This window comes from Trachypithecus francoisi, unplaced genomic scaffold (genome assembly GCF_009764315.1).
Source record: "Trachypithecus francoisi isolate TF-2019V2 unplaced genomic scaffold, Tfra_2.0 Lachesis_group3, whole genome shotgun sequence".
Taxonomy (NCBI): Eukaryota; Metazoa; Chordata; class Mammalia; order Primates; family Cercopithecidae; genus Trachypithecus; species Trachypithecus francoisi.
In genome coordinates, this window is record NW_022681468.1 from 110,277,381 (window position 1) to 110,289,501 (window position 12,121).

The 12,121-nt window shown below is 45.5% G+C and overlaps 1 protein-coding gene across 1 annotated transcript in view; it reads left to right on the plus strand.

Annotated features, from left to right (window-relative positions):
- Window positions 1-12,121, plus strand: part of LOC117070328 (A disintegrin and metalloproteinase with thrombospondin motifs 7-like) — a 684,711-nt gene that overhangs the window by 117,258 nt on the left and 555,332 nt on the right.

Below are 12,121 nucleotides of genomic sequence, written 5' to 3' on the forward strand. Positions count from 1 at the left end.
AGATTTCACATAATCTGAATCTCTATTTCCATAAATGAAAAATTGGGAAAATCTGGCATCCCCAGACCTACATTCCCACAGGGTAACAACTGGCCAAGCAGCTTCCCCTTTTAAAATGGAACTAATATTCTCTGCTTCCCTTTAGACCCCATCCTTGCCCCTGCTTCATTTACCTTGCCTGCCTGGCTTCTGTCCTTGTCATCCTAAGTGCCGAGACCAACTCAGTTGGGGAGACCCTAACCCAGCAGCGCTAGAGGAATTAAAGACACACACACAGAAATATAGAGGTGTGAAGTGGGAAATCAGGGGTCTCACAGCCTTCAGAGCTGAGAGCCCCGAACAGAGATTTACCCACGTATTTATTAACAGCAAGCCAGTCATTAGCATTGTTTCTATAGATATTAAATTAACTAAAAGTATCCCTTATGGGAAATGAAGGGATGGGCCGAATTAATTAAAGGAATAGGTTGGGCTAATTAACTGCAGCAGGAGCATGTCCTTAAGGCACAGATCGCTCATGCTATTGTTTGTGGCTTAAGAATGCCTTTAAGCGGTTTTCCGCCCTGTGCAGGCCAGGTGTTCCTTGCCCTCATTCCTGTAAACCCACAACCTTCCGGCTTGGGTGTTAGGGCCATTATGAACATGTTACAGTGCTGCAGAGATTTTGTTTATGGCCAGTCTTGGGGCCAGTTTATGGCCAGATTTTGGGAGGCCTGTTCCCAACACTAAGCACACGGGTTCTCAGCAAAGCTGGGTCAGAGTGGGCCATCCAACAGTGTATGGGCATGAGTGAGGCCAGGAGACCCTTAACAAGCTCACACTCTGGCAGGGGAGGCACCCAAGGCCCAGGTGCTATCCCCTGAGTGTAGATGGGGACACTGTTTACCTGAGGTGTCACCTCCCACCCCAGCCCAGAACCCTAGGCTGAAAGGATGAAAACACACACAGGTAGCAAACCTGCATTTGCTTATGGAGGACCTCAACCCTCCACTCAGACTCTACCTACCTACATGTGAAACTCACCGGGGAGAAATCTCTTGTAGAATAGAACACATCTCACATCCTGAGCCTCCTTGTTGGGGCTCCAGCAGTGGAGAGAAATGCAACTGGAGGGCCCACCTGAGTGTGAATGTGCTAATTCAATTTCTAATTCAATTAGAAACTGTGGGGACATGACCGGGCACGGTGGCTCACACCTATAATCCCAGCACTTTGGGAGGCCAAGGTGGGTGGGTCACCTGAGGTCAGGAGTTTGAGACCAGCCTGGCCAACATAGCGAAATCCCGCCTCTACTAAAAATACAAACATTAACAGGGTATGGTGGCGGGTGCCTGTAATTCCAGCTACTCAGGAGGCTGAGGCAGGAGAATCTCTTGAACCCAGGAGGCGGAGGTTTCAGTGAGCCAAGATCACGCCCTTGCATTCCAGCCTGGGAAATGAGAGCGAAACTCCATCTCAAAAAAAGAAAAAGAGAGAGGAAGTGTGGGGACTGAGCTGGCCACACAGGGCAAGGCAAGTAGTCATGCCGGATGGATGAAGCTGGGATATCTGGACTCTGTCTGTAGGTACTGGGTACTCATTGCCACTGTGGATGGACTGGGTGAGGCCTCAGACATCTTGGTCTACACCCTTTCCCAGTTCCCACTGCTTCAGTGCCTTCTCCATATCTAGATTTGCTCCATAAAAGCACTGCCCTGCCATACCATGATGGTTCTGTATAAAAGACCTGGTCAGATTGAAGAGAGGATGAAGGCCTTTCTTTCCCTCACAAGTTTCTTTCAGATCTGCTTTCACAACGGTTGAGGAACAGAGCAGAGTAAAGGAGGCTATCAGCTGTAACTCTCATCCTGCCTGACAGCCAACAGGCATGGGTGGGGATATTCGGATGACTAGATGAAGTGACAGCAAGTGCCAGTAGTTCACTTAGACTCAGAACACTGGCTGCATCCTGGTTCTCTTGAATCTTGTTCTTTCTGCATTTTCCAGATAAAAGGCACGGTATTTCTCATTTCCTCATGGAACACCACTAATGAGACTGCAGTGTTCCGTGGAACCCAGTTTGAGATTTGCTGTTATAATCAGCCCTAAAACATTTGTGTGTATACACATCACATATGATATGTAAATACACACACACATAGGATGAAAGCTACACTGTCATCAGGATACTCTCACCAAAACACTGCTGTAAGCTTGTCACTCCCCAGCTCAGCAGTCCCTACAGTCTATAGCAGGGAAGTCAAACCCTTTGGCCTGGCATTCAAAGCCCTCCATGATTTGGCCCCACCAGGCAAAACAGAAAGAACAAGGGCTTTGGTGCCTGTCAGATCTAGTGTCAAATTCTGACCACACTTTTAGTTTGCAAGTGCTAGAAACCCAACCACAACCAGTCCCAGCAAAAAGAAATGTACTCTGCTACAACATGGATGAACCTTAAAAACATGACGTCAAGTGAAAGAAGCCAGCCACAAAGGACTGCCTGTTGTATTATTTGATTTATACGCAATCTCTAGAATAGGTAAATTCATTGAGACAGAAAGTAGACTGGTGGTTGTCTAAGGCTGGAGGTTTTGAGGAGAAATGGGGAATGACTGGTGCACAGTTTATTTTTAGAGTGATGAAAATGTTCTAAGATCGATGTGGTAATGGTTGCACAACCCTATGAATACACTAAAAGCCATGGAATTGTATACTTTAAATGGGTGAATTATATGCTATGTGAATTATATCTCAGTAAAACTGGCTGGGTGACCCACTCTTGTAATCCCAGCACTTTGGGAGACCAACGTAGGATGATTGCTTGAAGCCAGGAGTTTGAGACGGGAAACATAACGAGACCCCCCAATCTCTACAAAAAAATACAAAAATTTGGGCAGTTGTGGTGGCTCACACCTTGTAATCCCAGCACTTTGGGAGGCTGAGGTGGGCAGATCACTTGATGTCAGGAGTGTAATAATAGCCTGGCCAACATGGTGAAATCCTGTCTCTATAAAAAATACAAAAATTAGCCAGGCGTGGTGGTGCATGCCTGTAATCCCAGCTACCTGGGAGGCTGAGGCAGGAGAATCATTTGAACCCAGGAGGTGGAGGTTGCAGTGAGCTGAGATGGTGCCACTGCATTCCAGCGTGGGCAACAGAATGAGACTCTGTCTCAAAAAAAAAAACAAAACAAAAAGCTTATTCATGTAACCAAAAACTACCTGTTACCCCAAAACTACTGAAATAAAATAATTTTTAAAAAAAATAGGAGCAGAAGGGAGAGGAAGAGGGCAGGTAGCCCCTGTTTGTTTAAGCTGATTATTCAGTGGTTTCTGTACTTGCACCTAAAAGTATTTCTAACTGATACACCAAGGTAATCTAAAGAAGGACAGAGGCTTGTAGATTTGTCTAGCTGGCGGATTTCTAGTCATCTGTCTTGATGATGACGACCAGTGCCATGGAACTAGACAATGTGCCATCTTGCTGAAAAGAAACAACGAAGTTAACATATTTTATGGATGGTAAGACCCCATTCCTAATGTAACATCTCTCTCAATCCCCTCTTCAGTCTCTTCTCATTGCCATAAGAGCCAGAGTTTCATAGTACACCGCAAGGATATTATCAGTGAAAATAATATGGGGCAGCAAGTCTACAAATGCAGCCTTCACACTCCAATCCAATCCCATCCACTCCCTTCAGAGGCACCCCCTCCTCTGGGAGCACCCTCCAGGGATCTTCCCTCCTTCCAACACTTTACTGTAACTATCCATTAGTGTCAGAAAGTCCCCAGATCTTGTCAAAAACATCACTTACATGTACATCTGCCCTCCCGAATGGCCAGCGAAGTGTCCTATAAAATAAATGTGGGATGTCACTGGGTGAAAAATTAATCTTCACAAAGTCCCCAAAGGGTCAAATAAATACATCTCAGAGTAGATTTGAAATTACAAACCCTTACATTGGATGGGCAGTTGTGCTTAAACCAACCCATCAGAACCTCTCCCCTTTTAAGCAACTCCAACTGCTAGGAGATGGAACCCAGAAACAGGAAACGACTTGGCCAAGACCATCATTTTAGGTGTTTGTCAAGATCAAAAGGATGGCCAGTGTGGTGGCTCGTGGCTGTAATCTCAGCACTTTGGGAGTTTGAGATGGGCAGATCACTTGAGCCCAGGAGTTTGAGACCAGCTTGGGCAACATGGTGAAATCCCATCTCTACCAAAAAAAAAAATACAAAAATTAGCCAGGTGTGGTGGCACATGCCTGTAGTCTCAGCTACTCCTGAGGCTGAGGTGGGAGGATGGCCTGGGCACAGGAGGAGAAAGTTACAGTGAGCTGAGATGGCACCACTGCACCCCAGCCTGGGCAACAGAGGGAAACTCTGTCTAAAAAAATAATAATAATAAAATAAAAAATAAAAAAATCTACCTATAATTTCTCTAAATGTTAATAATTCCCTTAAAAATAACAATAAAAATGTTATCACACCTTAAAATTAACAAGTTCTAATATCATCAAAGATCCTACCAGTGTCCAGATTTTCCTGATTGTCATTTTTACCTCCTTGTTCAAATCAGGATTGAAATAACTATAAATCTCTTTGAATGTATACATTTTCCTCTGCTTCATTTTTTTTATTGTATTTTGTGGAGAAACTGGTTGTTTGTCCTGCAGAGCTTCACATAGTCTAGATTTTGATGATTATATTTCTGTGGTGTTACTTAACATATTCTCTGTCTTCTGTATTTTTTTGTAGATTGGTAGCTCTAGAAGCTCAGCCAGACTCAAGGTTGATGTTTTGGCAAGAATGCTTCATAGATGGTATGCTCTCCTCCCTTAGGAAGCCTCAAAACACCTGGTTGTCTCTTTCTTTTTTCTTTTTTCTTTTTCCTTTTTTTTTTTTTTGAGACAGAGTCTTGCTCTCTTGCCAGGCTATACAGTGGTGTGATCTCGGCTCACTGCAACCTCCACCTCCTGGGTTCAAGCGATTATCCTGCATCAGCCTCCTGAGTAGCTGGGACTACAGGTACCCACCACCAGACCCAGTTAATTTTTTGCATTTTTAGTAGAGCTGGGGTTTCACCATGTTGGCCAGGTTGGTCTTGATCTCTTGACCTTGTGATCTGTCCACCTTGGCCTCCCAAAGTGCTGAGATTGCAGGTGTGAGCTGCTGCACCTGGCCCTGGTTGTCTCTTTCTATGACATTCACAGCCGTTGGTGATCATTGGCTACACTTACAGTTCTCATTAGAGATTGAAACATGGGGATATTCTAATTCTACCTCCTTCATTTATGAGCTGGAATACTTTCCTAAAAAGATACTTGGCCAGTGAGTTCAAGACCAGCCTGGCCAACATGGAGAAACCCTGTCTCTACTAAAAACACAAAAAAATTAGCTGGGCGTGGTGGTGGGCGCCTGTAATTCCAGCTACTCAGGAGGCTGAGGCAGAGAATTGCTTGAACCCAGGAGGCGGAGGTTGCAGCGAGCCAAGATCGCGCCACTGCACTCCAGCCTGGGTGACAGAGTGAGACTTCGTCTCAGGAAAAAAAAAAAAAAAAAAGAAATACTTGCCCTCGTCTGCTATGTGGTTATCCTGGGGTACAGTATGCATAGGAAAGACAGAATAAGTACTTGATTCTTTCCCCTTATTTACTAGTTTTTAGAGCAATGAATTGGTTTTCCTGGCATCCTTCAAAAAGTGACCAATATATTTTTCTGTTTTTTATTTTCTTCTTTTTTAAGACAAGGTGTCATTCTATTGCCCAGGCTGGATTGCAGTGGTATGAGAATGGCTCACTGTAGCCTTGACCTCCTGGGCTCACGCAATCCTCCCACCTCAGCCTCCTGAGTAGCTTGGGACTACAGGCACACACCACCATGCCTGGCTAATTTAAAACAAATTTATTTTTTTTAGAAATGGGGTCTTGCTATGTTGCCCAGGCTCATCTCAAACTCCTGGGCTCAAGTGATCCTCCTGCCTCAGCCTCCCAAAGTGCTGGGCTTACAGGCATGAGACACTGTGCCCCAGCCATTGTTTTCCCTTTTTAATGTCATTATGAATTTATGGATTGAAACATATTTGATATGTTTAATGGGAAAAATAAAAGCTATATGCTTAGCTTTTTCCAGGGAAAAGAAAAAAAAAACACCAAAACCCTAGAGGACACACACCAAACCATTAAGAGTGGTTACCTCTGAGAGACCATTTTACTCTCATTATTTCCTTATTGTTGATATTCATTTACAATGCACACGTATGACTTTTGTCATTTCAGATGTATTTGATATGTTTCAATTCAATGTAGCTATTATCCTCATTGATGCTGAAAGTGACCCATCTTCGGCCACTGGGAACTTCTTTATATTGGGTCTTGAGTCTTGGTAGGACCTTAGTTATCTTTGATAACTTCTTTGCCATTTATTCTAATACTATACTCTGGTTCATTTCCTGTTCCAGACCTGGAATCAGCCATTTTTCCAAGAAGCCCGGTTGTTTTAGGAGACAATGGCATTTAGAAACCACAGTCTAGGACCCAAGAGATGGGCCTGCTTTTGATTCTAAGATAGAAGCCAGAGTTTTAGGTCCCAGGAGGCAAGTCACAGACAAAACACTTACTCTGGGCCGGGTGCTGTGGCTCACACCTATAATCTCAGCACTTTGGGAGGCCAAGGTGGGTGGATTGCTTGAGCCCATGAGTTCGAGACCAGCCTGGGCAACATAGCAAGACCTCATCTCTACAAATAATTTTTAAAATTAACCCCGTCTCTACTAAAAGAATACAAAAAATTAGCCGGGCGAGATGGCGGGCGCCTGTAGTCCCAGCTACTCGGGAGGCTGAGGCGAGAGAATGGTGTAAACCCGGGAGGCGGAGCTTGCAGTGAGCTGAGATCCGGCCACTGCACTCCAGCCTGGGTGACAGAGCGAGACTCCGTCTCAAAAAAAAAAAAAAAAAAAAATTAGCTGGATGTGGCCGGGCGCAGTGGCTCAAACCTGTAGTCTCAGCACTTTGGGAGGCTGAGATGGGCGGATCACGAGGTCAGGAGATCGAGACCATCCTGGCTAACCCGGTGAAACCCCGTCTCTACTAAAAAATACAAAAAACTAGCCGGGCGAGGTGGCGGGCGCCTGTAGTCCCAGCTACTCGGGAGGCTGAGGCAGGAGAATGGCGTAAACCCGGGAGACGGAGCTTGCAGTGAGCTGAGATCCCGCCACTGTACTCCAGCCTGGGCGACAGAGCGAGACTCCGTCTCAAAAAAAAAAAAAAAAAAAATTAGCTGGATGTGGTGGCATGTACCTGTGGTCCCAGCTGCTTGGGAGACTGAGGCAAGAGAATCGCTAGAGCCTGGGAGGTAGAGGCTACAGTGAGCTGCGACTGTACCACTGCACTCCAGCCTGGGTGGCACCATAAGACTCCAACTCAAAAAACACAAAAACAAAAAAAAAGTTACTCTGTACTCCTTTGTTCCCATTATCTTCTACCTAAGGCAATGCTAAACAGTATTCAGATGTTGTCAGCACTGTGTTCAGCTATGTGGGGATGACATCTCTTCCTTTTTACTCAGAAATGGGAGTAGTTTTTGACCAATCCATTTGTGGCAGGGGATGGAGGTAGGGGCAGTAGACTTGGAGTCTGTAACTCAGCACCAGGCTGTGAGGACAACTGCTTCAAAGAGAACAGAACTTGATGGGCAGTGGTCACTTCCAATCAAATCTCCATTAGCTCATTGGAGGTACGATTAACACTCCATTCTGTAGTAGGAAGATTAAGCATAATTTCTGGGCAAAGAGCAAATTCTCACAAGGATTCTGCAAATATGTTATATTTGTTACAACTGGGTAATTCATCTTTCTGGGAAAATTACCTACAGGACTTGGAGGAATTTACTTAATAAAAAAATAGATGACAGTCACAATTTTATAATTCCATTTGTTTTCACAAGCCAGGAAAACTCATCAATTATGGTGAGTGAAGAGGGGGGCTGGTTTCTTAAAGTGGAATTTGACCAAGGTTTCTCAGAATAGCCATACTCCAGGGAAGTGGGATTTGGAGATACTAACATAAAAAAAAAAAAAAAAAAACCCAAAAAAAACACACTGGCTTCAGAAACAATGTGTAGGAAAAAATTATTGAGTTATGAACTCTTACAAAGAACATAATGAAAACTGAAAACCCTGAGAAAGTTTGGGAAAACATCCAATCCTCGGAATACATGAAATAAAATTGAGGATTTTTTTTCTCTTTCCTACTATTAGGAATAGGTTCAGAAAAATGTTATTAAGGTCCCTTTATCACCATTTAAAAACAATTGTTGTGGTTGGGCGCAGTGGCTCAAGCCTGTAATCCCAGCACTTTGGGAGGCCGAGACAGGCGGATCACGAGGTCAGGAGATCGCGACCATCCTGGCTAACACGGTGAAACCCTGTCTCTACTAAAAATACAAAAAATTAGCCCGGCGAGGTGGCGGGCGCCTGTAGTCCTAGCTACTCGGGAGGCTGAGGCAGGAGAATGGCGGGAACCCGGGAGGCAGAGCTTTCAGTGAGCCGAGATCGCGCCACTGCACTCCAGCCTGGGCGACAGAGAGAGACTCCGTCTCAAAAAAAAAAAAAAAATTGTTGCTGCTTTGTTTGTTTTTGATGAAGGTGGGAGTACAGTTCAATGGAAAGAGCATGCCAGGAGACCAGGGTTTTGTCCTGGCTCTGCCACTAATTTGCTCCTTGAACCTACCTGCTCTTTCTTGTACCCTCCCTGGGCCTCCTGTTGCCCATCTGTAGAAATCAGAGATTGCCAAACATGGGCAGTGGCTGGGTGGACTGCATGTGAATCACCAGGGACAGCCCAAATGTCCACCAATAGGGAAATGGTTAAGTCATCCACAATAAGCTACACAGTGGAATTCTCTGCAGCTGTAGAACAGAGTGAGGTAGACATAAGTGTACTGATGTGGAAAGATGTCTAAGCTATATTCGGTTTTTTGTTTTTTAAGTGAGTGGTGATCTAGTTTAATGGGAAAAATAAAGCTATATGCTTAGCTCTTTCCAGGGGAAAGAGAAAAAACCCAAAATCCTAGAGGACACACACCAAACCATTAAAAGTGGTTACCTCTGAGAGACTGTTTTACTCTCATTATTTCTGTATGGTTGGGATTCATTTATAATGAGCATGTATGACTTTTGTAATTTAAAACAAGTTTTCACTTAAAAAGATGCTCTGATTCTCTTTGTCTGGGTTGGAGCCCAGGAATCTTAATTTCTTTGCATTCCCCAGGTGATTTCTGACAGAACCACTGAACCAATGGTCACAGAGGTCTTTTCCAGCTTTAACACTCTATGACTCCACAAAGTTTATTGGACTCATGACTGGAAAAAGGAAAAGAAGAACCAAACAGGAAAAAAGGAGACAACAAGAAGGAAAGCACAACATTGGAAGCATAAATAATGATTACCAAGGTTTATGGCTCTGCATGGTTTCTGGTACTCCTTTATAAATGTATCCTATGTGTGACACACAGCAACCAGGGGGCCCTAAGCAGAGCAGGTATCGGGACTGTCCCCATTTTACAGACGGGGATGCTGAAGTTCAAAGAAGTTAAGTCCTTTGAGTAAATTACCCAGTTTGTAAATGGCAGAGCTGGTATTACAACCTCAGGATGTCTGACTCCAGGGCCAATGCTCTTGCCATCCCATCAGCCATGAGGGACACAAACTATTTTCCTTACTATGGTCATCAAGTATTGTGTTTATGGCTTAATGGTATCAAATAACTTTTCATAGAAAGGGAGGCGGGGAGAAGGCATAACAGTCACTGGCGTTTAGTAAGGGCTTACTATGCTCCAGGTCCTGTGCTAAGCACTTTGCATGCATTTTCACCGTTAATCCTACAGTAAGCCAACTGGGTAGTTACTGTTTTCACTCCCACTTTACAGATGATCAAACTGAGGCTCAGAGAGGTTAAATCATTCACCCAAAGTGAATAAAAGTTAGTACTGGGATTGAATCCAGGTCTTCTATCTGAATAAATGAAACAGAGAAAGAGAAGGGAAGAGGGAGGAAAGTGACGGAGAAGTGGGTGTGCTTCTGCCATCTCCATGGGGTTCCTGTTTCTTAAGGCTGTCATCACCCCACATGGCAAGGGCTCCTCGGGGCCTTTCAGAAGGAAAGCTCAACCTTACTGCCCAGCCCAGCACTGCTGGGCTGCCAGCCAGCCTCCCTCCCACAGTGTATTTCCTTTGCCTACGTTGACAGGTATCCAGTTTCACCAAAGGCTCCAAGCTCCCAGATCTGGTTTTCATCAGGAGCTAGAGCTGAGCCCTAGAGCAATTGCCTGGCAGCCTCAGTGAAGCCAGATGGAGCCCAGCCACCTTCTCATCCCCCGAGGCCTCCTGAAGAAGGGCTCTTCACATCTGGAGCCCAGCCTTGAATGGTGGCCCTGTGGGTGCATTATTCAAGACCCCTTCCTTTCAGCTTTGTCTCTAGCAGCTAGTAGAAGTGAGACAGGAGGTGCTTGGATCAGGCAGATAGCCTCTCATTGAGGATGTGCAGGGAACAGCCGGGAGAGAGTCTGGGGTAGCAATGAGAATAATTCTGTTTTCTTTCCACCCACCAAGCAGATCCTACCTGTGCATCTCCTCCACCTGGCCTGGGAGGGCTTGGATATACTCCCTGGTTGGATACACCACCTGTCCCTGTGGAACCTGTCTTAGGCCAGACAGGGAGACAGATAAAGAACCACAATTGGACAACCATAACCAAAGCAGAAGTTGTAATTCTGTGGGCCCATGGGGAACTTGAGATTCATCCTGGCCAATGCACGTGGCAGTAGGCACTGGAACTAGGACTTGGAGGAAGCAGGTGGTATATTCCAGGCAGTGCTGGAGCACAGGGAAAAGGAAAGTGGGGTAGGCCTTGCAAAGCTGGACATGTGTCCATGGGGCTGCCTTTGTGTGAATTAGAAAAGGAGACCTTTTCTGGGCAGACAAGGAGGGTACTCTATCCTTGCTTAGCAGTGCACAAATTGTGCAACTATACTAGTGGCCCTGGGGCTGTGGCCACTAAATTTCATCTGCCTTTTACATTTTCCCTTCCCTTCTACAGAGCCCCTATTTCTTGAAAGAAAGTGACTTTATGTCGTTACTGTGGGGCTAACCCATCAGCCTACCAGGGGTCAGCCCTTGATTCAGTCATAGCCAATTACAGCACTACAGCTTCATGGCCATGGTGATCAGTTCCGGGACAGGCATGTGATCTAAGCTAAGCCAGTCAGAACCCTCTCTGGGACTGCAGCCAGAGCATTTACAGCATTTAGGGAGAAGGTGCTCTCTTCTGTCTGGGTTTGCTGGCTACGGGGATTAGTTAAGCCTAGAACTGTGGGGTCATCATTGGTACTTTGCGGGAGACTCTGCCTGAAAATGAAGCCAACACAAGAAAATGGGCAGATGAGAAACAAAGAGAATTCTGATGTTGTTTAAACTCTAGGATTTGCTCCTGGAATATTCCATTTACAAGAATGAGTAATTTCCCTTTTTTGCTTAATCTAGTCTGAGTTTTTATGCCTCCACTCAAAAGAACTAAGCATTATGGAAAGAATTGCCAGGATTCAAGCCAATGGAGACAGAGTGCCTTGAAAAACCAAACCAAGAAATCTTTGGCTGGGCCTTGAGTTTCTAAGTCCAGAGCTGGAGATGAGAACACGGGCATGGAGTCTGACTGAACTGTTCCCAGGTGGCATCTCCCTGTGTGCTCACCACAACCTCAGGAGCCGGGTGAGGCCAGGCCACTGGGATGTGGATTTGCCAATCAACCTGTGATCTGGGTGAGCCCTCGACTGACAGGCTGGTGTGTGAGCTCTGGGGCTCTGGGGCACAGCAGGTTCTTAGCACTCGGGGAAGGACCAGCCAGCAATGGCTGTCTGAGCTGGCAGGAAGGGTCTGTGTGCTGAGGTCCTGGGAAGTCCTGTGGGACTTATGACATGTCATGCAGTCAGTTCACTCTTGTGCCCCTGGGCCTTTGCATCCAGAAAACTTCTACTCTGCCTTCAAAATTCAGCTCAAGGGTTACCTTTTCTGGGGAAACTTCTGTGGCAGTTTTAAAACATAGCTGCAATATTTTGGCCTCAAGAGATGAATTCTGTGTCCCTGTGCCT